The sequence below is a fragment of the Pinus tabuliformis genome, chromosome 6 (assembly GCF_031772625.1).
Source record: "Pinus tabuliformis cultivar Carrire ecotype Pingquan chromosome 6, CPIR1, whole genome shotgun sequence".
Taxonomy (NCBI): Eukaryota; Viridiplantae; Streptophyta; class Pinopsida; order Pinales; family Pinaceae; genus Pinus; species Pinus tabuliformis.
In genome coordinates this window covers 2,000,459,637-2,000,485,685 of record NC_142292.1, presented here as the reverse complement: position 1 = coordinate 2,000,485,685, position 26,049 = coordinate 2,000,459,637, and positions in this window count along the sequence as shown.

Genomic DNA, 26,049 nt, shown 5'->3' with positions numbered 1-26,049 from the left:
ACAGAGTACTCAGGATATCAGTTCCCAAGTTGTCTAGCAAGTTTCTGATTTCTGCCTTCATAACACCCCCGCCAGATACCCTTGCTGAGCGAATCCATTGTCTATTTCTTGTGAGTCCCCTCAAGCACTGGATGCATAGTTCATAGATAATGTTGAAGCTTTCCTTCGATATATCTCCCTTTCCTACAATGTTCAACAATTCCAAAAAGTCCTCATGAAAAGCCCAGAGGAGGATGATTTTCAAAATATCGCTATGTAGGTCGAAGTGACCTAACCTTTGTAATGTGTACTTAAACCGTTCCACATAGTCTTCCAAGCTCTCCTCTTCTTTTTTTGTGAACTTAAAAAGTTCCTCTTTGATATTCCAGGATTTGTAGTAATCCTGGTATTTTTCCAGGAAAGTTATTTGCATATCATCCCATGTGGAAATAGAACTTCCTCCAAGGCCCATAAACCATCGTAGAGCTATCCCTTTTAGTGTGGCAGGGAGAATTTTTAACTTCTGGGCATTTGTCATGTAGTCATACCCCTGGCACACTATGTCAAAATTGAACAAAAACGTTTTAGGGTCTTCTGGAATAAGCCATTGAAGGCTTGATAAGGATACTAATGGAATGGGCTTCGTCGGCACGCCGACTCCTAGATCCCCGATCGGAAAATCGATAGTTGAGGTTGTAGGTGCCATAAATATCCTCCAATAACCATTGGGTATTTCAATAAGCTCTATAGAAGATGGTTGAGGGTTCATTACCACTCGGGTTCGAGTCGCTATGACGTCACTTCCCCGGTCCCTTGGTGATGCGAGTGCCCCTAAAATTCTTTCCCCTGTGTCCTGATGACTTGATCCCTTGGCTACGACCTCCTTTCCCTTGTTGGAGTGGACAGGCCCTATTGATGTTCTGCTTCCAACCTCCTCCCTTTGTATTACTGGCATAGGGTTCCCCTGGTTAGGTATAGTGTTGGATGTCTCCTCAACTACTGGAAGGGGATATTGTGTCGAATCGCCCGAGAATGTTGCAGATGTCACTGGTTGACCTACTGATTGTCCCTCGGATTTTATTCTACGTGCACCCGATCTCACAGCTACACGAGAGAATGATTCTGATTCATATTTTGCTATAATTTGCTGGATGTAAGTCTTTCTTCCCGAGTCTGGTCCTCCCCTCCTTGGGGCTCTTCCTCTACCCCTCTTATTTGGTTCTCTGTTCACACAAGGAAGGTCTTGGTGTCGAATTACAATGCTCTAGACTTGAAGTAAGGTGTCAAAAGACCATTCCTTCCCTAAGACAAAAGAGCTTATGAAAATAGAGACAACTAATAGAAAAGAAATAGGAATCTAAGGTTTAGAGCCTGGAGTGGGGCGTTAAAGGACTCCTCCCTCCCCAAGACAAGAAATAGAAACAAAAACACACCTTCGAGAAGACCTAATACTTCCAGATCTGAAGTAGGGTGTCAAAATACTCCTCGCTCCCCAGGGTAAAAGCTAGGGTTTCCCGAAATTAAAACACAAAATGGTTTGAAAAATAAACCTAACTCAGGGCCTGGAGCAGGGTGTCAAAAGACTCCTCCCTCCCTAGGACAAGAGGTCGACCCTATGAAAATAGGAAAGCAAATAAAAACAAGAAAAAAGAAACACCTACGCTCAAGACCTGGAGCAGAGTGAGAAAACTCGTTCTCTTCGCAAGACAAGAGATTGACCCTCTGGTTGGTTCGAATCATGTCTTGCACCTTGTTAGCCTCCCCAACAATGGTGCCAAAATGTTGGGGTCCAAGTATGAACAATCTATTGACCCTTTTTCCTACATTAATTTATCAATCCAGGTGCATATCCTTTTCAAGGAAGCATGCAAAGTATATGTAGGGGCAAGGTTACCATCCATCACCAACCAAGTTTTCGTGATTAATACTCAAAGCATTTTTCGTAAAACTGAAATTAACTGTAGTTCTCAAGAAAATAAATTACAAGAAATAACAATCTGCAACAGCAACCATGAAATGATAAATGACACACAATAGGAACTACGCAGCACCTGATCAGAAGATCGGCCCCAGCTCTCTGATCAGGGCTGCATTAATCACAACAAAGAGTGGAGCAACAAAACGAGTGGTATATTATTAACTAAAAGAAAATTGTTACAATATCGATGGGGATTCTCTCCCTCTATAGGAATAACATGTCTTTTATACAAAGTGAAGGAGAACAACATCCTTCCCCAAAACCTAGTAACCGTATACCTAGAAATATACATCGGTATAGAACAACACTAATGTCAGATGAAAAAGATCATAGAATGGTCCAAGAATTGTTCAGGGACATCTGTGACTCCGGCTAGAGGGCTTCCTTATGGTTGGTCATTGCTGTGAATTACGGATCTGCTGCAGGACGCTGAAAGATCAGTACCTATTCTCCAAAAGCTACAGTCAAACATATGTTTTAGTGTTGTGAATAAGAAAAACCCCGTGACTTTACTTCACTAATAAAATATTCCAATAGATAGGAAAGGGGTAATTACGTTGTGGATTTAGCATAGTAAATACAGTTGAATAAGTGAAAAAACGACAAAAATAGGGATGGAAATGCAACTGAAAGATAGCTCGATTTGGTGCCCAACAATACTGTCGGAGACAAGCACAGCCTCGGTTGATCCAGTTTCAGAATCTCGCCTCCAAGAACACCCAAAACACCTTGATCTCGTGAACCCTCATCGCGTCTTTTGTTGCCTAGAGCGAGGTGTACCTCGCGGCTTTGGGTAAGGTCCTCTCAATGGTGGGAAACTGGCTATCTGCCAGCAGGTCCCCTACAACCAATAGGACGGATAAGAGCAACCACGCATAGTGGAAGATCTTACCTTGCTCCTGGGCCTCCTGACAATTTGTCAAAAGCTCATTGTAGAGAAACTGTGCCTAGTTGAACTCGACCCCTTCTACACATTGTTGTACCAACACGATTACAGATGCTGGCATGTCGTCTGTGTGGCATTTCCTCATAAGCTTGTTGGACAGCAGCTGGGTGGCTATGCGCACCCCTTTGTCCTTGATGCTCGCTATCACATACCCTTTCTTCCTCTTCTCTGGCTTATATTTGGCCTTCATAACTTCTGTGAGGGCCAAGTCACTGCTCTATCTTGCTATGGCTACAGGATTGTTTCCTTTGATGGGCAGTCGAGAAATCCGATGAACTAAATCAGTCGTGATGGGAATAGGCTCCTCCAACTAGAGATACCCATCATGTACTAGACATAGGAGCTACTGGATGACAAAAATTGTGATGGGTGCGTGGTGGTAGTGGGGTATCCATCACAGATGTAGTAACCCAGCCTTCTCTACACCGCGTAAAAATTTCTGTTGTAATAATTGCTCCACGGCCAGCTATGGCAACTTTGCACTATCTGAAAGGTCCCAGTCTTTGAACTTTATATTAGGTACCCATCCCAGTGGCGGACCTTCAAACATTAGTTCATTCGGAAGAAGCAGGGTCTGGAGTGCACTCTTCATGGCCTCCAGGTTCTTAGCTGTCCCTTTCCATGGGGGGATGTAGGGGGGTTACCTTATTTCCGAAGGTACTTGGGAAACATCCTCCACCTCATTGTCTTGTGCTTCAATTTTGACAATCAGGGCTTGCAAATATTCCTCCTCCTCTTACGTTTCCATGGTAATAGCTTTTCCCTTCTCTGCCATCGACAATTTACTAGACCATGGGTTCCGTGGTGATACCCAGACTGGCCCCATTGTTTGGTGGTCTTTCTATGGTCACGGCATGTGGGGAGACTTTGGAACCTCTGGTGCAGCTGCCGCCTCTCCAAGCTCCTCCTGGGTCACATGGGGCTCTAGGTAACCTCAGTGAATCGCACTCCGGTTCTCACGGTCATCATCATTCCTTCACTAGATCCGTTCGGTCGTGTACTGACGAGTGACAAGGGAGCTTGGTGCTCAATGCTCTGTACTGGCTCAAATCTTAAACAACCAAGTGTTGCCTCAAGGCTAACCCAAGGGGTTTTATAGTAACGTTTGAATTTGAATTCGACCATTCCCTCAACTTTTGAGTCATTAATACCTTCTTGGCGGTAGATCATTCCAAATCTAGCTCTTAATTCCTATCTTAATGGCCCACTACCCCCTCCTTTCTGCCTTAAATTGGACTTCTTGTCATGAACAGTGACATAAATGGTCACTTCCTAGCCGACCCGCACAGTAGCACAGCCCCTTGTGTGCGACCGCAACCTCTGTGACCTACTGGCCCTGCGCGAATCCTCCTTCCCAGGCAGTTCTCTTGCAGACTCGTTTATAGTCACGTGCCTTCTTTCAATTGCTTGGAGCACTGAGACTGTGCTTCCTACAGATAGTCAGGTGGTTGAACCCCTGCTATGAGGCTTCACTTTTCCTACTAGCCCAAGCTGCGGGCACCGTCCAAATACCCTTGCATATGGTAGTGCGTCATGTTCTTCTCTGTAGGGTATGCTCCCCTATTTAGTAAGGTGCAATCATAGCCATGGTAGCAAGGTCGCAACTCCTTCTAATTTCGTAGTAGGGCTGGCTAGACTTGGTCCCATCATGCTTAGTTTCTTGTGGCTCACTTGTCTAACTTCAGTTTCTAGTTTGCTGATTTCTTCGTCCAATGTCACAATTTTTTTCCTCAGCCATGCCCAATCTTCATCGAGTTCATGAAGTTTCGAACTCCCTCGCTGAATGGATTCTTATAATTGCATAATTCCTTTACCCAGGTCGTCTTGTCTTGTCCCAACTACGGGAGCTATGGTCTGGGGATTCTTCACTGTTCTCTTGGTTTCATCTATTCTTGTCAGTATTGGGGTCATGTTCGCGCTTCGGTTTTCTCTTATGGTCCTGTAGGCCCATCAAGCTGCTGGTATGCATAGGTCCCAGTCAGTTTGTCTCGCCTGGTGAACTCTGTTCATGACTCCACATAGCGGTTTGAATGCTCCATCACAGACTATTTTTGGAGTGCATCGCCTTCCCTGCTGTCGCGTTGGGTTCTGATTTTCGATCCTTAGTCTGATAGGTGCTTGCACAACATAAATTTGCACCCATCGACACAAGTGGGTGTGCAAATTGCTTCATCCTGGCTACCTAGCTTCCATTCATCACTGTGGACTTCCAAATCATAAGCACATCCATCTTCTACATTCACACTAATTCCCCATAGTCTTTTGATGTGTATTCCACCATTGTGCGGGTGACGCACGCAATGCCAATTCCAGCACACCATATCGTTGTCATTCTGGTAACATACTTTCAAATTTATCGAAGAATTCCTCTACTCCTATTACCCCATTATATGTTGGCAGTTCCCTTGCTTCTGTCGTCACACACCGCAGTGATCTAATCATCATGTTGCAATTCAGCATTGTCACTTCATGTAACCGATTATGCCAGCGTTCTATCTCTTCAACTAAATCCGAAGTACAAGAAATGTCGTGCTCCCATGAGATTCTCCCATCTGCAGTCAAGTTTACCTAATCCTCATCTTGCCCCATTATCTGGTAAATGCATTCCAGCTCATCGTCACTTTCATCGTCGCGCACAGGTTCAGTGTAGCGCGCTCCTTTGGCTGGGTCTAATGGAACTACTACGCATAGATACTTTTTCTCAAATATCATCTTGCGCTTGTTCAGGTTGATGACTCCATTCATGTCAGTGACCTAGTCGATTCCTAGCAATGCAGGGTAAGGGTTTTTGTCATCCACAATCTCTATTGCCTTAAAGTCCATCTGTGTGCTTGTGCCTTTGATATCAACGGTTACCCCTTGTAACCTTTCCATGGGCAAGATATTTTGTTGGTTCACCATCCATAATTGAATAGGGGACCACTGCAATGCGGTCCTACCCATGCACTCCCATGTCTTCTTTGGTAACACATTCGCATCTAAACCCAGGTCTAGGATTACCTGATCCATTTCATATTTGCCAATCTGCACTGTTAATCTCATTTCCCTCCCTGTGCGTAATGTATGCTTTCCTAGTTTCAGGACGACGCACGGTTCACCTGACCCTGCACACCTAGTTATCAACTCTTGTAGTCCTTTAACTACCTTATTATTGTGCAACAGTTTCATGCATGTCTCTAGAAAGGTAGTTAGCATAGAAGGATCCATCCTTGTCTCTAGTTGATCCTTACTACCTAAAGTAGAGGCCTCCGCGGAGCTCTCCTTAGCTCTAATAAACGTCTCCTTTGTGTGTTCCAAGTCAAACTCATGTTCCTTTTTAGGAGCCTTGCGAACCCATGTATCTTCCTTGGGCTGCTTCCCCTTGTCTTCCCCTATGGTTACACTGTTTTTGAGCACCATGTTCACATTGGGATCTCCTTCGCGCAGTTTAGACCTCATCATTTGGATGTTCTGAGTCAAAGTAGGCTGCAATACCCCTTTCTCGTGCATCTGCATGATCAACATAGGACAATCTACTTCTTCATGATTGAATTGTACACAGTATGAACAATATAGTCTTGTCGAGTTGATACAATCACGGGCATAATGCCCCAGTCCTCCGCAACTGTAAAAAATTAATTGTTCGCGGCCCCTTCCTAACCCCATTACTCCTCATCCTCGACCTTGCCCTTGAAATCCAGCATGCACCATTCCCATGGATGGTTCAATGCCTTGCATTTCCATTTGCATTCTATAGGTAGGGGTCCACTCCATCACTAACTTGTAGCTGCGACAAGTACGCTCGTCGTGGACCACCAATCTACAAAAATTGCAAAATAGCTACTGGGAAGTCTGTGTATACGTCTACAACAAAGGACAGTTGTCTATCATGTGCTTTCCTCCCACCTGACAGATTGCGGACCAGAGCGCAGGTGTCGTACTTGGCCTTGCCTATGCTTCTGGTCTCAATGGCATTGGTCGCCCTCCTTCTAAGTATTTCACAAATACTAGACAACGATCTTTGTCATGGCCCTGGCCTTTACATTTTATGCACCATGCTTTTTCACGCGCCTCTGGCTAGGGTGCCCTATCTTGTTTCAAGCTCTGCATTTCCAGGTAGAGATTCTAAAGTTGCTCGTTGTTCTGCTAAACTCACAATCCCAGATCCTGTATTAGTGTTTCATGTAACCTTATTTCCATTTCCAATGCTTCTTCCTGGGTTGAAAGCTTCTGCTGTGACAACGACATCATCAGGTGTGGTGTCAAAGATGCCACAAACCATGTGCGGTACTGCGCAGCCATTAGCATCAAATTAACCTTGTGGATCGTACTCTTCAGTCTCTAATCCAGATCCCATGGGGTCTCGCTTGGAAGCATCACAATCTCTTTAAATCTGATAATTGACTGTCTCTAATTTCGGCTAACTAAATTCTTTGTTCAATGCAATCTGGATCTATGTTATTCCTACATTTGGGTGATCATTTGAGTGCTTGATATACCATGTCAATGCGTGATCCTACAGTGTGCTCACCAATGTGGCCTTCTTAATGTTGTCATCTGTGACCCCTTATGCTTCCCACACTACTCTTACCATGAACCAAAACTAGTCTGGATCCTCATTCCCTACTCCCCTGAATACAGGTAGCTTGATCGCTCTCACCATGCTGAAACATGGGGGTGGTGGAGGTGGGGTGGGTGAAGATGGAAGTGAAGCAGGTGAAGCGGGTGATGGCATAAGTGGAGGTGATAACTGTGGAATGCATTGCCTTATTAAACTGACTGAACTTCTCAAAGAAACTCGAGCGCGCTCTTCCTCGCTCTCTCGCAAAGCTGAAATTAAGGGACTAGTTCCTAATCCTTCGATACCTTTGTATATCTTTCTGCTCCATGTCATTCCAATCATTAATGTATTCGCATAACCCACTTTTCACATAACAACATCTTAATCTAGGTATTCAGGTATTTAAAGTACCTACCTCGCGGTCCCTTGAGAAAAAGTCATTCCGCTTTGCTATAGCTCATGGTTGTGTCTATCACAAACTCAGTGATAAATCCCCCTATTATCCGGTCGAGCCAATGGTCCATGGATCGCACGATCTTATCTTCTGATGCCTCTATTTTTCACACTAACTCTAGAGTCCACACTATCGGTTGATCGAGCTTATACCTTCCCTATCTATCGGCTAACCTCGCGATCCAATCATATAGCTCTGAAGAGGAGGATGTGAAGAAGATCTCGTGGATTTCCATATATACATAGTGATCCAACGACCTCTTCTCAGATATATGTGGATTTGTGTTTTCTTGTCCCATATGTGAAGCTTATGATCCAACCAATCTTCAATTTCCGTCTTCGTAGGATTCCAATGTTCCAACATCATACATCCCTTAGGCAGATCCTAGTCCCAGCAACAGAACCATTTGTTGGCTTGTTGGGGCCTCACCTAGGTTCAGAAGTGATTTAGTGAAAAAAATCCAAAAACTACGGGCCCTTTCGGCAACAGTCCGCAGTGCGCGGACTGAAGTCTCACCTGAGGTAGTATGGGAGGGTGCTGGAACCAGGTTTCTACACCCTAGGGCTGTCTTGATGAAGTCTGGGAAGTTCGCGAACTGATCCTTTGTGTTTTCACTACTCAACGTAGTTGTCTGACCTTCGTGTAGCTCTGTAGAGAGTGCGAAGAGGCGCGATCTAGATCCTTAACCTTACTTCATTATTATTATTATAGATCTTAATTTTGTGGGCCCAATATTATTACTAATCATTAAACATTCATAACAAGTGAATGCAATCATAAACTGTAAGGAGATGCATAAACACATAACAGAAGCATAAACATACAGATCTACGAATAGTTGCACAATATTTCAGAATCAACTTAGCTTTTATTAAACTTTTGTTCCATTATAATCCCAACTCCTCCCTATGCACTCAGCAGCAGGGGTCCGTGGACATAGCTACAGACTCTACCAGGCCTCTGCGCACATAGCTACAGAGCCTTTTCCTACTCCTACAACCCAAGACTCGGACTTACGAACTCAGAGTGAATATCTCATTCAAAAACCCATATCACTTGAGATCAATCCTCCAAAACTGACTTCTACACTTAGAGCCTCACTCTATTTATACATTACCATGGTCCACGGACCATGGGTAGGCCAACACATTCTATATTAAATTACAATATTTTAGGGCAGACAACCGTAGACTTTCTCACTCCACACCCACAATTTGTGGGGTCTTACATTACTTTTGACCAAAATTCAGGCTACCAGCCCAAAAAATCTGCTATGGAGGGGTCTGCTTCCCAAAAATTTTCCCCTTTTTCCATTTTCCCCAGTCATTGTTGAACAATACCTCTTTATTTTTTATCAAGCTTGAGGAGGATAACATATGCTTGTTGTATAATTCCACCCTTTGGGTGAATCCATCGTTATTTTATGTTTTAATGAGTCTAGAGAAGGTGAAACTCGGTCTTGTCTAGATGGAAAAGTTTGTCGCTATTTGATGTCTTAACGAGTTTAATGACAAAGATAACTTGGTCCTTTTCATACTTAGAGAATTTGAAAAGTGACAAAAAGAAAACTCCAGAAGTTATTTTTCGTAGATTTTTCTCTGATGCCAAAAAAAGCGTAAAAAAATACGAGAGAGAACCTATTGACCATGTTCGGTCAACGTATTCGTTTTTCATAGTTAATCTATCCTAGCTCGAAAAAGGGTTAAACTTATACTGAGTAGATGTCATTTCCAATCCGTTAACGAGTTGAAAAGGACAAGCGCTTGACAATCTTTTCATATTTTGAGAGTCTGAAAAGAGCTTAAAGAGGACTCCACTTTGAGGAACGAGTGGTGTCTAGGATAGCAACTGGTTCTGGTAATGTTGGAACTTCTCAAAACATGTTTATTTATGTGAAGAGGTTGGCTAATAAGACCACTCATTGTAACTATTCCTCAAAAAGGGTAAAACAACCAAGTGAAACCGTATGATCATCCAAGAAGATAGTGACGATGGAAGTTGAAAAACCAAGGTTCATCTTATGGAAGAGGCTGATAAAATGGCGATCATGAGGGTTAAAATGGAGATGGGTTCATTTTTACAAAAGCTTGAACCATAGGGAACTATGCTTGGATTTAGTTTCATGTTTACACAAGGTTGAAACAAAAAACTATGCTTGGAACGAGTTTACATGCTCCCAACATGATGAAAGGGAGAGTCTCCTACAACCAGATGGAAGTCACTGTAGTGAAGTAGGACAGTTATCCAACACCTTCCTGGCTTTGTCTAGATAGGGACAAAGGTGAATGATGTGATTCACTTCACATAACCTACATGGAAACATAACTTTACCACTAGGTGTATGCCCCCCAAGCTTCACCTAAGTAGACTACTCGTGGCTATCAGGTGGATGGAATGAAGGTTCTTTTACGAGATCAAGTGAAAGACTCGACTGGTATTTTATGAGATTTAATCAAACACTCGACTTGGAACTTTTCTCCAAGGGAACTTGTTTCATTTTTTAATGAGCTTGACACAAGACAAGGAACTCTGCTCAGATTCCTTGTTTCCTTTTTTAATGAGCATGACACAAGACAAGGAACTATGCTCATATTCCTTGTTTAATTTTTTAACAAGCTTGACACAAGACAAGGAAATATGCTCATATTCCTTGTTTCATTTTTTAACACTCTTGACATAAGACAAGGAATTATGCTCATACCCTTTGTTTCATTTTTTAACGAGGTTGACATAAGACTAGGACCTATCCTCATGGGAGGTGTTTCACTTTTTAATGAGGTTGACATAGCAAAAGAACTATCCTCATATTCCTTGATCACGACTCATAAGATGTCATGGCTTCCAAGAGGCTCTCATCAGATGGGAGAAAAATGCTCTGGAAGGGATCCATAGCAAGGAATCCATTAGAGAGATCTGGTTCCAATGCCCCCAGTACATAATGTACAACATCACTAAATTGATCGTTAGTTGGTGTTGGCATGGAACGGGTTGCCACATAATTAACCCATGGCAGAATACCATTGGTATAAAAGGACCATTTAGGGAAGATGGTTGATTGGAAGCCATATTTGGATCGGGAAATGAAAGCTAGTCAGCGGTGACAATTCTAGCTTCATGCGGGAAACAAATCACTCGAAGGAGTGTTGAAACAATAGCTCCCATGTCTTAAACATAGTCGTGATGAAGAAGTAAATTGTAATCTAAAGGGCCTAGGACTACCATCACATTGAGATAAACAATTTTCCCTCCCAAACTAATAGGCAACTAAGGATCCCTAATGGTTGATTGGTTCCTCTGTTAAAAGCCAACAAATTCTGGGTAACAGGCACAAGTGGCAGCGAACTGAGCGCTTGCCGAGTAGTGGAGGAAAGGATACTCACAGATGCACCTTCATCTATAATAGTGCTAGATACAATCATATTACAAACCTGTACTATCATATGGAAAGGCACATAAGAAGGAATACATAATCCTGCCAGTCGATTCCAATCAAAGGAAGTGACCAAACTACTTGGAGGGGTTACCGTAAGAACTGGAGAATTATCCCCTTGAGTTATGAGAATGGGAGGGTTTTCCTCTTGTCTTCATGGAATAGGAGGATTGCCTCCAAGCTCATTGGAATCTGAAGAAACAAAAAGAACCTGAGTGGTATCATACTCACTCTCTACAGGAAAGGTACGCTTAACTGAAGGTGAAATCGGGTCAACTTTTTCCTTGACCTGTTGATTTGGGTCAAGTATAGACTCATAGGATTCAATTTCAAAGAGAGTGGGTTTGACCGATGGTCAATTTTGGTCAGTCAATTCATCAACTAGTGAAGGATTAAGGGAGAGTCTCCTATAAGCAGATGGAAATCACTGCGGAGAAGCAGGACAGTTATCCAACAATTTTTCTGGCTTCATCCAAATAGGGACAAAGGTGAATTGGGTCATTCCCCTCACATAACCTATAGAGAAACTTAACTTTACCCTTATTTCCTTGAACTTTACTACCACTAGTTGCTGGTGTGTCACCAGCATGATCTCCAGAAGTTGATGACACAGGATGATGTGAACGAGAAGAGAATTCTTCTAAGATCTGAGGAATACCAGGAAAATTTTGAAGAATATGGTCTCCCACACAAAGTTTGCATGGATATTGAACTTTGTGAGGCTTGACGGATGGTTTCTCATCAGATGTTGCATTCAAATCAATGGTTGCTTGGTTGCCCCTCTGCTAAATTTTCTTCTTTTTACTCTTCTTCCCTTTATTCTTCTTCTTAACCACCTGGTTACTAGTACCAAAACTTTCACGAAGCGAAGAGGAAGAAGGGGAGGAAGAAACAACTGAGGAAGAAGACAAAGGGTCAACTTTAGGATCAATTGGAGGTTGATTTTTTCCAGTTGGAGGAGTACTCGATTGTGGAGAAATCGCAACATTTTTAACCAAGGAGGTTGAAAACAACCATATTGGCAAGCCAATGGTAAGTCCCAGAAAGGACAATGTAGCCATATAAGGAGCACCAATATTTTTGAAAGGAGGAAAAGGACTAGGATTCCCATCAAAAGGAATTCCTTGATCGGTGGACTCCGGATTTGTCGCCATATGTTTCAACCTAATATCAACTAAGGAGTGAGCATGGAGGATGATATCCACAATCAATTAATTTTAATTTAATCAAAGTAACATAACAAAACAAAAGAGGGATAATCTAGGCAAAAGGTTTACCAAGAAATTGTGAACTATAGAATACCTCCCAGTGAACCAAGAAGTATGGGCAGGAATTCTCCCCGAATGCCGTGTTCGTTGTATCACAGTGTACAAGGTGGCTAACTCGGTTACTTAAGGATGGATAGCAACCTAGTGTTGTCCTCACATATATACCTGAAAGTACGTGGAGGCCCAATCCATATTGGCACTATCTAATGCAAAACAGTATAGTGAGAGCATTCCCATATACTTTATGTACTGTAACACCACCCTATATACCCGAAGGTTCGTGGATGAGCTATGATATACTCACATATGTGGAATGAGGTATCACACTCAGGATGTATTATAGACAAGTTAGCGACAACTGTTGTGTTTTACGACGCTAGAGCACGTCTCTAGCCTAGAACCTCTAAATGTTATTCATTAGGTGAGAATGCTCCATTAGGTAAATTCAGATAAGATTTAAGTTGATCATCTTTAGAATTTTCCTTTCAAGGTTCACCATGTGATGTATGTTTGCAATTCCTAAAATGCAACTAATATGATAAGCATTATTTTCATTCAATTGAACAATGAAAACCTGTTGGGTCCCTATAATACTAGTGATTACCCCATTACTATTTTATTTATACCCCTTATTAATATTATTGTGCCCCTATTTCCCCCATATTGTTATTAATGTGCCCCATAGAATCCCTTTATTGTTATTTTTGTGGCTTTATATTATTATTGTTAGGTCGGCTAGGTTATATTGTGACTCCTTAGACTCTTATATATGGAAAGGAGGTTTTGTCATTTGTATCATCGAAGAATTGTTCATTTATGTAATGTAAAGGAGGTTGCCCCCTCGAAGAGGTTGAAATCTAAGGTGTTGATCTATCTTTTATATCTTTTCTTGAGCTAGTTTCATAACATTTGGTATCAGAGCCTTGGATTCTAGGGTTTCGCTGCTCCCAACAGGTCATTGTGGAATTTTCGCTATAACTTTTTTCTGTGATGTTTCAGAAGCTAAAAAAAACCCATTTGAGAATACAATTTCAGAACTTTTTGCGCTATATTTGCGGAGATATGATCTGAGGAAGTTGGTCTTATTACAGACTTCTGAATTACATTCCAAACAGGTGACCTGGGGAAAATCGTCATAACTTTCTTTCTCAGCATCGGATTTAAATTTCGTAAGAAGGTACAGAAAGAGGACGGACTATAGTTTCTTGTATATATTTTTTTCAGAGCCAAAGGTTGAAACAATGATTCGTGTCACGTCGTACAAGTTGGCTCTACTGAACTAGTCTATACGCAGGTCACTGTGGGAGAGTTTGCATAACTCTTCCTTGGAGAATCCAATTTGGATCAGACTGGTGGCATTGGAAAGAGGACATAGAAGGCTACTATAGGTCACAATTTCAGAACTAGATGATCCGAAATTACAGAGATACATCAGATTCAATATCAGGATTCTACGAAGTGAAAAAATGTGTGTATTTTTTTTTTAAATTTTTGTGTAAGCTTGGTTTGAAGGAATTAAAAGGGCATAGTAAAGAATTATTATCAGTAGCTGATGCCTCGAGGAAATAAAATGCAAACACCTAGTAAGGAACCCGAAAGCTCTAGCATGACTCATGAAGAAGAGGAAGAAATGCTACATGATATATCAAAATTACAAGAACAAGTGCAACAAATGTCATTCTCACAAAAGCTAACAGAAGCTAAGATAAATAGCATGGAATCTAAGATAAATGGTGTGGAATCTAAGATAAAGGGCATGGAAGCAAAGATGGATGATTCAAAGACAGGTTTGAAGAGAGACCTGGCAGATTTGAAGACAGATTTGACAAATTTTCTACAAGAAATACTTACTAATGGTGAAAAGGTTGTAAAGGAAACTCATGATGAAAACAAAATATATTTTAATCATGATTCCATAGAATCTAATGTTGGATCAAAGACCCACCCTATTCCAAAAATCGATATGAGGAAGTTTTATGGCAAGGATCCCGCAACATGTATATTACAGATGGAGCAATTTGTTGATCTCAATAATGTGCAAAACACACAAAAGGTACGTATGACAACTTTATATTTGGAACCAAATCAGTTTGTATGGTATAAATGGCTTTGCTCTCGTAAACAATTTATCACTTGGGCTATTTTTACGGAAGAATTGATAGCACATTATGAGGATACGAAAAGCAACACTTTTTTTAGCCAATTGATAAGTCTCAAACAAAAGGGTTCAATAATGGAGCACATTGAGGAGTTCCAAAAATTGAACATAAGGGTAAAAGATATTCCTTAGGAGCATAGGATTGATGTGTTCATAGGGTCTTTAAAGGATAATATCCAACATGATGTTCACCTTTGGGAACCTGATTCATTAGAGAAGGTATTCAGGTTAGCAAGAAAAATGGAAAGCAAAATTATGGCAACCAGGAAGCATACCACTCACAACTATAAAGACGGAAGTGTTGTTGCCCCTAGTATTCCACAACCTATAAGGTTGACACCTCAAAAATTGGAAGAAAAAAGAGCAAAAGGGCTTTGTTACAATTTTGATAGCAAATACAGTAAAGGTCATAAGTGTGTTGAGAAGAAGTTATTCTACATAGATTGTGAAGAGGAAGAAGAAAAGGAGCAAGAAAGGTCAAAAGAAGAGGATATACTCCAGGAACAAAGCCTAGATGAAGAAAAAATAAATCCGACCATATCTTGTAATGCATTGGCGGGAATTACCACTCCTCAAACCATCAAGATAGAAGGACAAATCAAGAAGAAAGAGGTAATAGTGTTGACTGATTCAGGAAGCACCCACAATTTTATTCATTGTAAGGTAGCAAAAGAATTGAATTGCTTCCTATATCAAACACCAGAGTATCAAGTGATGATTGCTAATGGAGGAACAATAAATTTCTGTGGAAAGTGCCATAATATCAAGCTATCCATGGGAGAATATGTATTGACTAGCCCAATGCTTTCCATTCCAATGGGAGGCGTTGATGTTGTACTAGGAGTCCAATGGCTACAATCCTTGGGTACAATAGCTTTTAATTTTCAAGAAATTTTCATCAAATTTTCTACGGAAGGAAAGTAAGTTGAATTAAGGGGTATTTCAGGGAAACCAGGAAAGATAATCAGCTCTAATGGTATGACAAAGCTTCTAAAAAAGGAACAAAGAGGTGTAATTGCACAATTATGTTCGCTGGATGTTTCCACATCGGAATCATCTATTTCTCCAGATCTCCAAAAAGTCCTGGACAATCATTCCAAGGTATTTTAGACTCCCAAAGGTCTCCCACCTATGCGTGATAATAATCGTACTATTCATCTGATTCCAGGAAGTGTTCCTCCAAACATCAGGCCGTACAGATATCCCTATGTCCAAAAGAGTGAAATTGAACGTATGGTTGCAGAAATGCTAGAAGCTGGTATAATTTAACCGAGTCAAAGTTCTTTCTCTCCTCCAGTAGTATTGGTGCACAATAAGGATGGATCATGGCACATGTGTCCGTATTATAGGGAGCTCAACAAGCTCACTATTAAAGATAAGCTCCCCATTCCTATCATTGATGAATTACTGGATGAATTGCATGGATCAATTTACTTAACCAAGTTGGATCTCCATTCAGGATATCATCAAATCAGAATGAAGATTGAAGACATTCCGAAAAAAGAATTTAGAACTCATGAGGGTCATTATGAATATTTGGTCATGCCTTTTGGCCTTACCAATGCACCTTCAACATTTCAAGGTTTGATGAATTCAATTTTCAAACCATTCCTTAGAAAATTTGTGTTAGTATTGTTTGATGATATACTAATCTACAACAAGTCTTGGAAGGATCATGTTAAACATGTTGAGAGGGTGCTACAACTATTGGAGGAGAAACAATTATATGAAAAAAGATCCAAATGTTTCTTTGGAGTCCAAGAGGTAGAATACCTAGGTCATATTGTATCTCATGAAGGAGTTAAGGTAGACCCTAGCAAAATTAAATCCATTAAGTAATGGAAAATTCCCACATCCATAAAGCATCAGCGAGGATTTCTCGGGTTGACAGGGTATTATCGCGAGTTTGTTAAAAATTATGGGAGAATAGCAGCACCTCTAACAACATTATTGAAGAAAGATGCATTTTCATGGACTCTGGAAGCAACAAAGGCCTTTGAACATCTTAAAGGGGCAATGTGCCAAGCACCGGTCTTAGCTACACCGGACTTCACAAAAACCTTTATTGTGGAATGTGATGCTTCAGGAAATGGAATTGGTGCTGTTCTAATGCAAGATGAAAGACCCATTGCTTTTGAAAGTCGTCCAATCAAGGGAAAGTTTCTAAGAAAAGCTATTTATGAGAAGGAAATGTTGGCAATACTCCATGCACTTAAGAAACGGCGACCCTACCTAATGGGAAGACACTTCAACATAAAAATGGATCATGATAGCCTCAAATACTTTTTAGAACAAAGATTATCCTCTGAAGAGCAACAAAAGTGGGTCACAGAGATGTTGGGTTATGACTTTGAAATCATCTACAAAAAAGTGACGCAAAATGTGGTGGTAGATGCACTCTCATGAAAGGATGAAGATGTAGAAGCATTGTTGTGCGCCATTTCTATTATCCAATTAGATTGGATAAATGAAGCAAGGGAGGAATGGAAGAATGACGAAGAAGTGTGGGCACTTATTCGAAAGTTACAACAATATTCCAGTATGTCTGATACATTTAGCTGGAAAAATGATTCGTTATGGTACAAAGATCGCTTATACCTCTGTAAGAATTCCCAGCTAAAACAAAAGATTCTTATGGAATTGCACACTTCTCCCTTAGGAGGGCACTCAGGATTTTTAAAAACTTACCACAGGGTTAAGAAGGAATTTTTTTGGGATGGCCTTAAATCAGATATTCAAAAGTTTGTGGCGGAATTTTTGGTTTACCAACAAAATAAAGTTGAAACAATTAACACACCGGGTCTATTACAACCTTTATCCATTCCAAGCCAACGTTGGGAGGAGGTTTCAATGGATTTTATCATAGGTTTACCCAAGTCTGAGGGAAAGAGTGTCATCATGGTGGTAGTTGACAGACTTACCAAGTATGCACACTTTTTTGCATTATCACATCCATTTAAGTCCAGTATAGTTTCTACTGCATTTATGGAAATAATTCAAAAGCTACATGGAAACCCAAAGATTATTGTAAGTGACAGAGATCTCATTTTCACTAGAAATTTTTGGACAGAATTATTTTCTTGTCTTGGTACTCAGTTAGCTCATAGCTCATCTTATCATCCTCAATTTGATGGTAAAATTGAGATAGTAAACAAATGTTTGGAAGGATATCTTCGTTTCCTTGTATCTGATAAACAGACACAATGGGTCAAATGGTTGCCTCTGGCTGAATGGTGGTATAACACTTCCTTCAATACAGCAACAAAAATTACCCCATTTATGGCACTTTATGGGTATCAACCACCATCCATCACATCATATTTAAGAGAAAATTCTAAGGTTCAGGCAGTGGAACATCACATCGAACATAAACAACAAGTCCTCCAACTCTTAAAGGATAACCTCGTGTTGGCACAGAATAGAATGAAACAATAGGCAGATCAACATCGCAATGAAAGAAGTTTTGATGTAGGTGATTAGGTATTCCTATGACTACAACCATATAAGAAAATGTCCCTCAAGCAAGCTAAGAAGGATAATAAATTATCACCAAAGTATTATGGTCCGTACAAGGTGTTGCAAAAGATTGGTACTATGGCATACAAATTGGAGATTCCTGCAGCTTCTCGATTGCACCTAGTTTTCCATGTTTCATGTTTAAAGAAGGTTATAGGCGACAAGCTCCCACTTCAAACAATATTGCTAGAACTTGACGAGGAAGGAAAAATTATATTGGAACCGGAAGCAGTCACAGAAACAAGAACTCGACAGCTAGAAAATCAATGAATTTCAAAGTATCTTATCAAGTGGAAGAACTTATCTGCTAAAGATTCCACATGGGTGGATGAGAATTTTATATAGAAGTATCCAGAACTACTCAAGCGTTGAGGACAACACCTTTTTTAAGGAGAGGGGCATGTTGGGTCCCTATAATACTAGTGATTACCCCATTACTATTGTAGTTATACCCCTTATTAATATGGTTGTGCCCCTATTGCCCCCATATTGTTATTACTGTGCCCCATAGAATCCCTCTATTGTTACTTTTATGGCTTTATATTATTATTATTAGGTCGACTAAGTTATATTGTGACTCCTTAGACTCCTATATATAGAAAGGAGGTTTTGTCATTTGTATCATCGAAGAATTGTTCATTTATGTAATGTAAAGGAGGTTGCCCCCTCGAAGAGGCTAAATTCTAAGGCGTTGATCTATCTTTTCTATCTTTTCTTGAGCTGGTTTCATAGCAAAACCTTAGCTAGGAGGGTTAGAGCAATCAAACCTTTGACAAAGAGCAAAGAGCACATCTAATGCAATTTCCCTAGAGATTGCTTTCAAGCATTCAAAAAATACAATATGAATGATGCAATTTTTTCTTTTCAAATCCCTTAATTTTATGATGAACAAAAAGGAAACTAATGCACATACAATCAATCAATCTTTTTATAAGATGAAGACTTTACGATAGTTCAGTTTCACAGGAAAAGAATACTTTTACGACACTTTCTTTTTAACAAATATTAATCGACTATAATATAAATTTGATGATGAATCGATAATGACAAAGAAATCATTTAAGAAAAATTAATGAATCAAGTCAAAGTAGGGCTGGAAAGAGGAAATACAAGTTGATTTCAGAGACATACTACAACCATTAATCTTTCAGCAAGCATAAACAGAAAGAAATTTGGAGGAAGAAAACCCAATCCAAAGGTGAAAATTTCCCTAACGTGGATCAACGCAGGTCAAAGAGGTCCTAACTGCACTACCGAACATTGTCTCTCACTCAAAGGTGCTCTACAGAGCACTATCCCCTGGCCAATCCTGTGTTGATTCCTGAGAGGCCACTCAAGAGACATCTAACCTCAATTTTTTACGAAACAACACTTCGACAAGGCTGAAATACAATCAGTGAAAGGAATTAAGGTCTGATAGAGTGTCCTAGGATGTGGATAAGCTACTTGAAATGATGATCATTCCCCAGTATGGTCATCAATTTGTTTTGGAGAATTTGGTATCTACGGATAAATACTAATTCCCTAGATAAGTAGCCATATCTAAAACAACAGTTTAAAGCACTTTAGCCTTTTCCTATAAGCAATAGATAAGACAAAGAAGATGAGACGACCTACTTGTAGCTCCACTTTCCTCTTGTCTCCTTTGTATCAATCCTGTCACTCCTCCCCGTACTCAACATGCTTGAGAAGTACCTATAAACACAAAAAGAAGACAAAGAATCAATCAAAGAAAAAGATCTATTGAATACAAATGAATGGAATCAAATAAATTTCACACATATAATCATCATATGACAATACAAACATATGGAAAAAGGTTCAAATACTTTATTGAATAGAAGGAATAATTACAACCATGAAGCCTAATTCAAATTCACTCCTCCAGCTTTTTTTCCATCTGTTAGATTCAGTCTTTGCAGCCTTCCTCTAGTGATCAAGCATGCTCTTACAAAGTGGTTTTAAGGTGTCAAGGTGAAATTTTGTCATTTCAGTGAGTCTTCAAGTAAAATTTGATCACTAGGCATTAGGTCTAGGGTTTGCTTTCACTCCTTCCAAAGTCATCCAAATGTCGGTCTATGTCACTATTCAGATGAGTCTACCATCATTCATAGGGTTTTCATTGTCATGTTAGGTTCCAATGGGTCATTTTACACCTTGTTCATGCTTCAGTTGCGCCTAGGTAAGGTCATTTCCCTCTCCTAGGGTTTTGAAGGCAATTTCTCTTGGACGGCCAAATCATAGGCAAAACTTGTATCCTGATGTTCATACACATTCCCCTATCCTTAAAGTACCTTATCAAATACTTCCCATCACTGAAATCCCCCAAATTCCTCATTTTCGCACAAACCCTAGTTTCTTGCTACAACTTGGCAGTTTTATAGGTTGGGCCTGTGTTTTGACTTTTTTGACCCCTTCCCCTCACCCAATTTCATAGATTCCACTTTCCCCTACTTCCTAACATCCCTACCTACTTCCCAAAATTTCCTCAAGAATTTAGAAGCTCCCTATCCCCTTCATTTCGCTTCATTTCGACAAATCCCTTGTTCCACACATCGGGGTAGGTTTCACTCAAATGATGTTTCTGAGTGGTAAAAGATTCATTTTTACAAACTGAGAGAGGATTTTGTCCAAACCATGCCAAGGAAGAAAAACCTCCTTCACTTTTTACACAAGTGTCATGGTTTTGGAGAAATGTCAAAACTATAGTCGCCTCGGGAGAAATGATGCACCTCTAAAGTGACCTTGGGAAAATCAAATTTTCTCCTAGATAAGTTGGCCAAATGACTTTATTGATGAGTCAAATGATACCTAGACACCACTATATTTCCAATGAGATATCATGAGCTCAATTTGGAGTTGAGGAAGGAATTCAAAAGTTGACTGTAACAACAGTCTGCCTTTTGGCAGCCTCATTTGGCACATTTTGACCAGTCTTGGGCGATTTGATTTTTGATAGGGCAAATGAACTCCAAATTGAAAAATTCCAGTTGGTTTGGAAATTATACTCAAATACCTTTCCCACGAGCTATCCTACGTCCAATTTGGACACCGGTAAGGCCTCCAAAAGTCTCATGCAAAAACAGCTACGCACAGGCTATATGCGTTGCGCCTCAAGCCCAGTGCGCCGCGCCACTTCCCTTTGCGCCGCGCACTGGCGCGACAGCAAAACTATAGAGATACAAATGAAAAAAGGCTTACATTTTTGGATTCGGCATAAAAAATCATGACCACTGGTGTTTGGGCAAGAAATTTGGAGCATTTTTGGTCATTTGACAAATTTTTGTGCACAAACAGGTTTTTTCTCCCTGTGCGCTGCGCCACTGGTGGGACCCTAAAATTCTAGAGCTCCAAATGAGGAATGGCTTGCATTTTTGGGTTCATCATGGAAAATCATGACTATTTGTGTCTGGGCAAGAAATTTTGACAAGATCTGAGTCTCCTAAAGGTCAAAAAACACTCAAAAATGGCCTCACTGCCACTTTTTTTACACACAGAAAGCAGTCTTGGGAGAATGAAAATTTGGAGGGGCCAATGAGCACTAAATTCAAAAATTCCAGTAGGGTTAGGAATTAGACATGATAGTATTCCAAACAAGCCCACTTGGGCACATTTTGGACACCTGCAAGTGCCCCAAAACAGGTGCCAAAGTAGTGCGACGCACAGAAAAAATGGCACGGTGCACAGAGGAAAAAATTGCTAATTTGCTTCTGTTTCGTGAAATTTCGGTTCGCGACTTCTCCAAGTGGGCCTGCTCATCTACACTTCAGTTTTTTGGCACCAAAGGTGGCATTTAAAGTATTTTTCCCCCAGATTGGCTTCTATCCAAGTGGCGAAGGAAGGCAAACGGTCACCCAAGCCATTTGTCATGTTTGTAACGCTACACCTGTAGCTGATGGTTGGCTCTTCATCTCCATTTTGTAATGATTCAAGTAACTCCCCAATCCTTGGGAATTCTATCTCTTCATGGAACATTCTATATATTATATGCAAGCTATTTGCAAAGGGTTGGTTGGGTTGTAACTCCTGGGAGACTGTGGGAAAGAAACTTTGTTTCTTCACTGTGTATTTTTGACAGAGAATTAATGAAAGGCAGCGGCTCTGTTTCATGAGATTCTTGTGGTTGTGAGTGTAGAAAATGTGTCTCTTAAGTTTTCATATGTATTTTTTTATGTTTCATAATTCAATCCATGTTCATTTCCAGTGAAATTTTCTGAGTGAGATTAGGTAGAATTCAATTTTATTGCTCTGCCTGTGGGAAAATTTCATGTTCACTGTTATTCTTCTGTTGAAAAGGATTCATGTCACTATGCCCTTTTCACTTTCTTCAACAATATTTTCATGCCGTGGTACCTCAAACTAAATTTTTACATTTCCTGCCTAGCTTGCCTCACGGAATAATCTATGCCTTTGTATTAAATTCTCTGTTCTTTGCTGAGCGCCGGCCCCATAACATCCCAAAAGCTCGGTCATTCATGAAAATTGTTTCCAGAATCCATATTCACTGACTAGCCTAAGGTAAATATCACATTGTAAGTCATCTCAGACCATTTTCGATCATCTATTCACTGAGCGTGACTTGGAGAGAGCCCTCTCCTGCTCTGGTAGGGCTAGATACCAGACTGAGCGTGGTTTGTGGTTACCCTAATTTTTGCCTTCCTTCAGCCTAAGGCAGATTTAGGTGCTAACACCATCCACATCACATCATAAGCATGACAATCTAGTAGCATAATGACACTTACAATAGTCTCAATTCTCAAGCTAACATTATCTCCTTACAAATCATCAAATTCCAGCCCCTGATCACTTACATGAGTGTTCAATTTATAGGAGGATGAAGGAGGTTGTGTCATAAATGGGGGTATTGAATGGCCTTCCATACTTAGAACTAGTTCCATGGAGGAAGGGATGAGAGGATAGGATGCATCTTAACTCACTCCTCATCCATTTTCAAGCTCATATGAGTTGATAAGTGAGGGAAACTTCTAGATGATTCCAGAAGATAAGAACATGCCCCAAACCCTATGTGAATTTAGGTCAATCTCACCCAGCGTAGGTGAAAGAGGGCCTAATTTCTCTATAGAGAACCCTGGCATGGACTCAACTACTCTGTAGCACACCCTTACATGGGCCTGCCTGCACTAGTCCCTCTAGAGGTCATTTCAGGATGTCTTCAAGTCATGAAATTGTCTGGGAAGGAGGAATTCAAAAGGGTGACTTGTTTAGCGAATGTAGCAACTGGAATTAGGGTTTGATGAACCCTAAAACACTGATTTGGATGATGGGAGTGAAGTTCCCAAATGGATCTGTAACAATCCTATAGTTGATCCTTTGCCTTCTTCCTCGGTTGTTTCTTCCTCCCCTTCTTCCTCTTTGCCTAGTGAAAGTATTGGTACGAGTAACCAGATGGCTAAGAAGAAGAAGAAAGGGAAGAAGAAGAACAAGAAGAAAATTAAACAGAGGGGCAACCAAGAAACCATTGCTTTGAATGCAACATCTAATGAGAAACCATCTGTTAAGCCTCACAAAGTTTGATATCCGTGCAAACTTTGTGCGAGAGACCATCTTCTTCGAAATTGTTCTTGTATTCCTCAGATCTTAGAAGAATGGTCTTCCCGTTCACATTCTCTTGTCTCATCAACTTTTGGAGATCATGCTGGTGACACACCATCAACTAGTGGTAGTAAAGTTCATGGAAAGAAGGGTAAAGTTAAGTTTCCCTGTAGGTTATGTGAAGGGAATCACCCCATTCACCTTTGTCCCTATCTGGATGAAGCAAAAAAAGTGTTGGATAATCATCATGCTTCACCACAATGACTTTTGTTTGGTCATAGGAGACTATCCCTTAATCCTTCACTAGTTGATAAAGTGACTGACCCAAATCCACCATTGGTCAAACCCACTCTCTCTGAATGTGAATCCCATGAGTCTATACATGACCGATCACAGGTCAAGGAAACAGTTGACCCGATTTCACATTCATTTAATCATACTTTTTCTGAAGAGAGTGAATATGATACCACTCAGGTTCTTTTCGTTTCCTCATTTCTAATGAGCCTAGGGGGCAGTCCTCTTGTTCCATCAAGATAGGAGGAAAATCCTCCCACTCTTGTAACTGAAGGGGTTAATTCTCCCGTTTCTATGGTACCCCCTCCAAGTATTCTCGTCACTTCCTTCGATTGGAATCAACTGGAAGGATGACGTCTTTCTTCTTATGTGCATTTCCAAATCATAGTATAGATTTATAATATGATTATATCTGGCACTATAATTATAGATGAAGGTGCATTAGTGAGTATCCTTTCCTCTACTGCTTGGCAAGTGCTCGGTTTGCCACCACTTGTACCAGTTACCTAGAATATGTTGGCTTTTAACAGAGGAACTTGTCAACCATTAGGGATCCTCCCTCAATTACCTATTACTTTGGGAGGAAAAATTATCTATCTCAATGTGATGGTAGTCCCAGGCCCTTTAGGTTATAATTTCCTTCTTGGGCATGACTATGTTTATGACATGGGAGCTATTGTTTCAATGCTCTTTCAAGTGATCTATTTCCCGCATGAAGGTAGAATTGTCACTGTTGACCAGATTTCATTTCCCAGTACAAATATGGCTTCCAACCAACCATCTTCCCTAAGTGGTCCTTTTGTACCAATGGTATCATCCCCACCATGGGTTGATTATGTGGCAACCTGTTCCATGCCTCCATCAACAGATGCTCAATTCTATGATGTTGTACATTATGTACTAGGGGCATTGGAACCAAACGTCTCTAACGGATTCCTTGTTACTGATCCCTTCTAGAGCATTGTTCTCCCATCTGATGAGAACCTCTTGGAAGTCATGACCTCTTATCGTTCGTGAACAAGGAATATGAGGATAGTCCCTGGTCTTGTGTCAACCTTGTTAAAAAATGAAACAAAGGGTCAAAGGATAGTTCGTTTACTGTGTCAACCTCGGTAAAAAATGAAATAAAGGGTATGAACATAGTTCGTTGTCTTGTGTCAAGCTCATTAAAAAAATGAAACAACGAATATGAGGATAGTTCTTTTACTGTGTCAACCTCATTAAAAAAGAAAAATGAAACAGGTCCCATGAGCATAGTTCCTTGTCTTGCGTCAAGATCATTAAAAAATGAAACAAGGAATCGGAGTAGAGTTCCTTGTCTTGTGTCAAGCTCGTTAAAAATGAAACAAGGTCTCGTGGAGCAAAGTTCCAATTCGAACCTTTGAGTAGATCTCGTAAAATCCCAGTCGAGTCTTTCACTTGATATCATAAATGAACCTTCATTCCATCCACCTGATAGCCATGAGTAGCCTAATTAGGTGAACATAATGAATCTTGGAGGGCATGCACCTAGTGGTAAAGTTAATTTTCCCTGTAGGTTATGTGAAGGGAATCACCCCATTCACCCTTGTGCCTATCTAGATGAAGCCAAAAAGGTGTTGGATAACCATCATGCTTCACCACAACGACTTCCATCTCATTACAAGAGACTCTCCCTTTCATCATGTTGGGGGCATGCAAACCAATCTCAAGCATAGTTCTTGATTTAAATCTTGTGTAAAAATGAAATTGAATTCAATCATAATTCTTCGTTTTAAGCTCGTCTAAAAACAAGATTGAATACGAGCATAGTTTTTTCATTCCAAGCTTGTGTAAACATGAAACTGAATCCAAACATAGTTCCCTATGGTTCAAGCTTGTCTAAAAATGAACCCATTTCCATTTTAACCCTCGTGTTTGCCATTCTATTAGCCTCTTCTAGCAAATGAGCCTT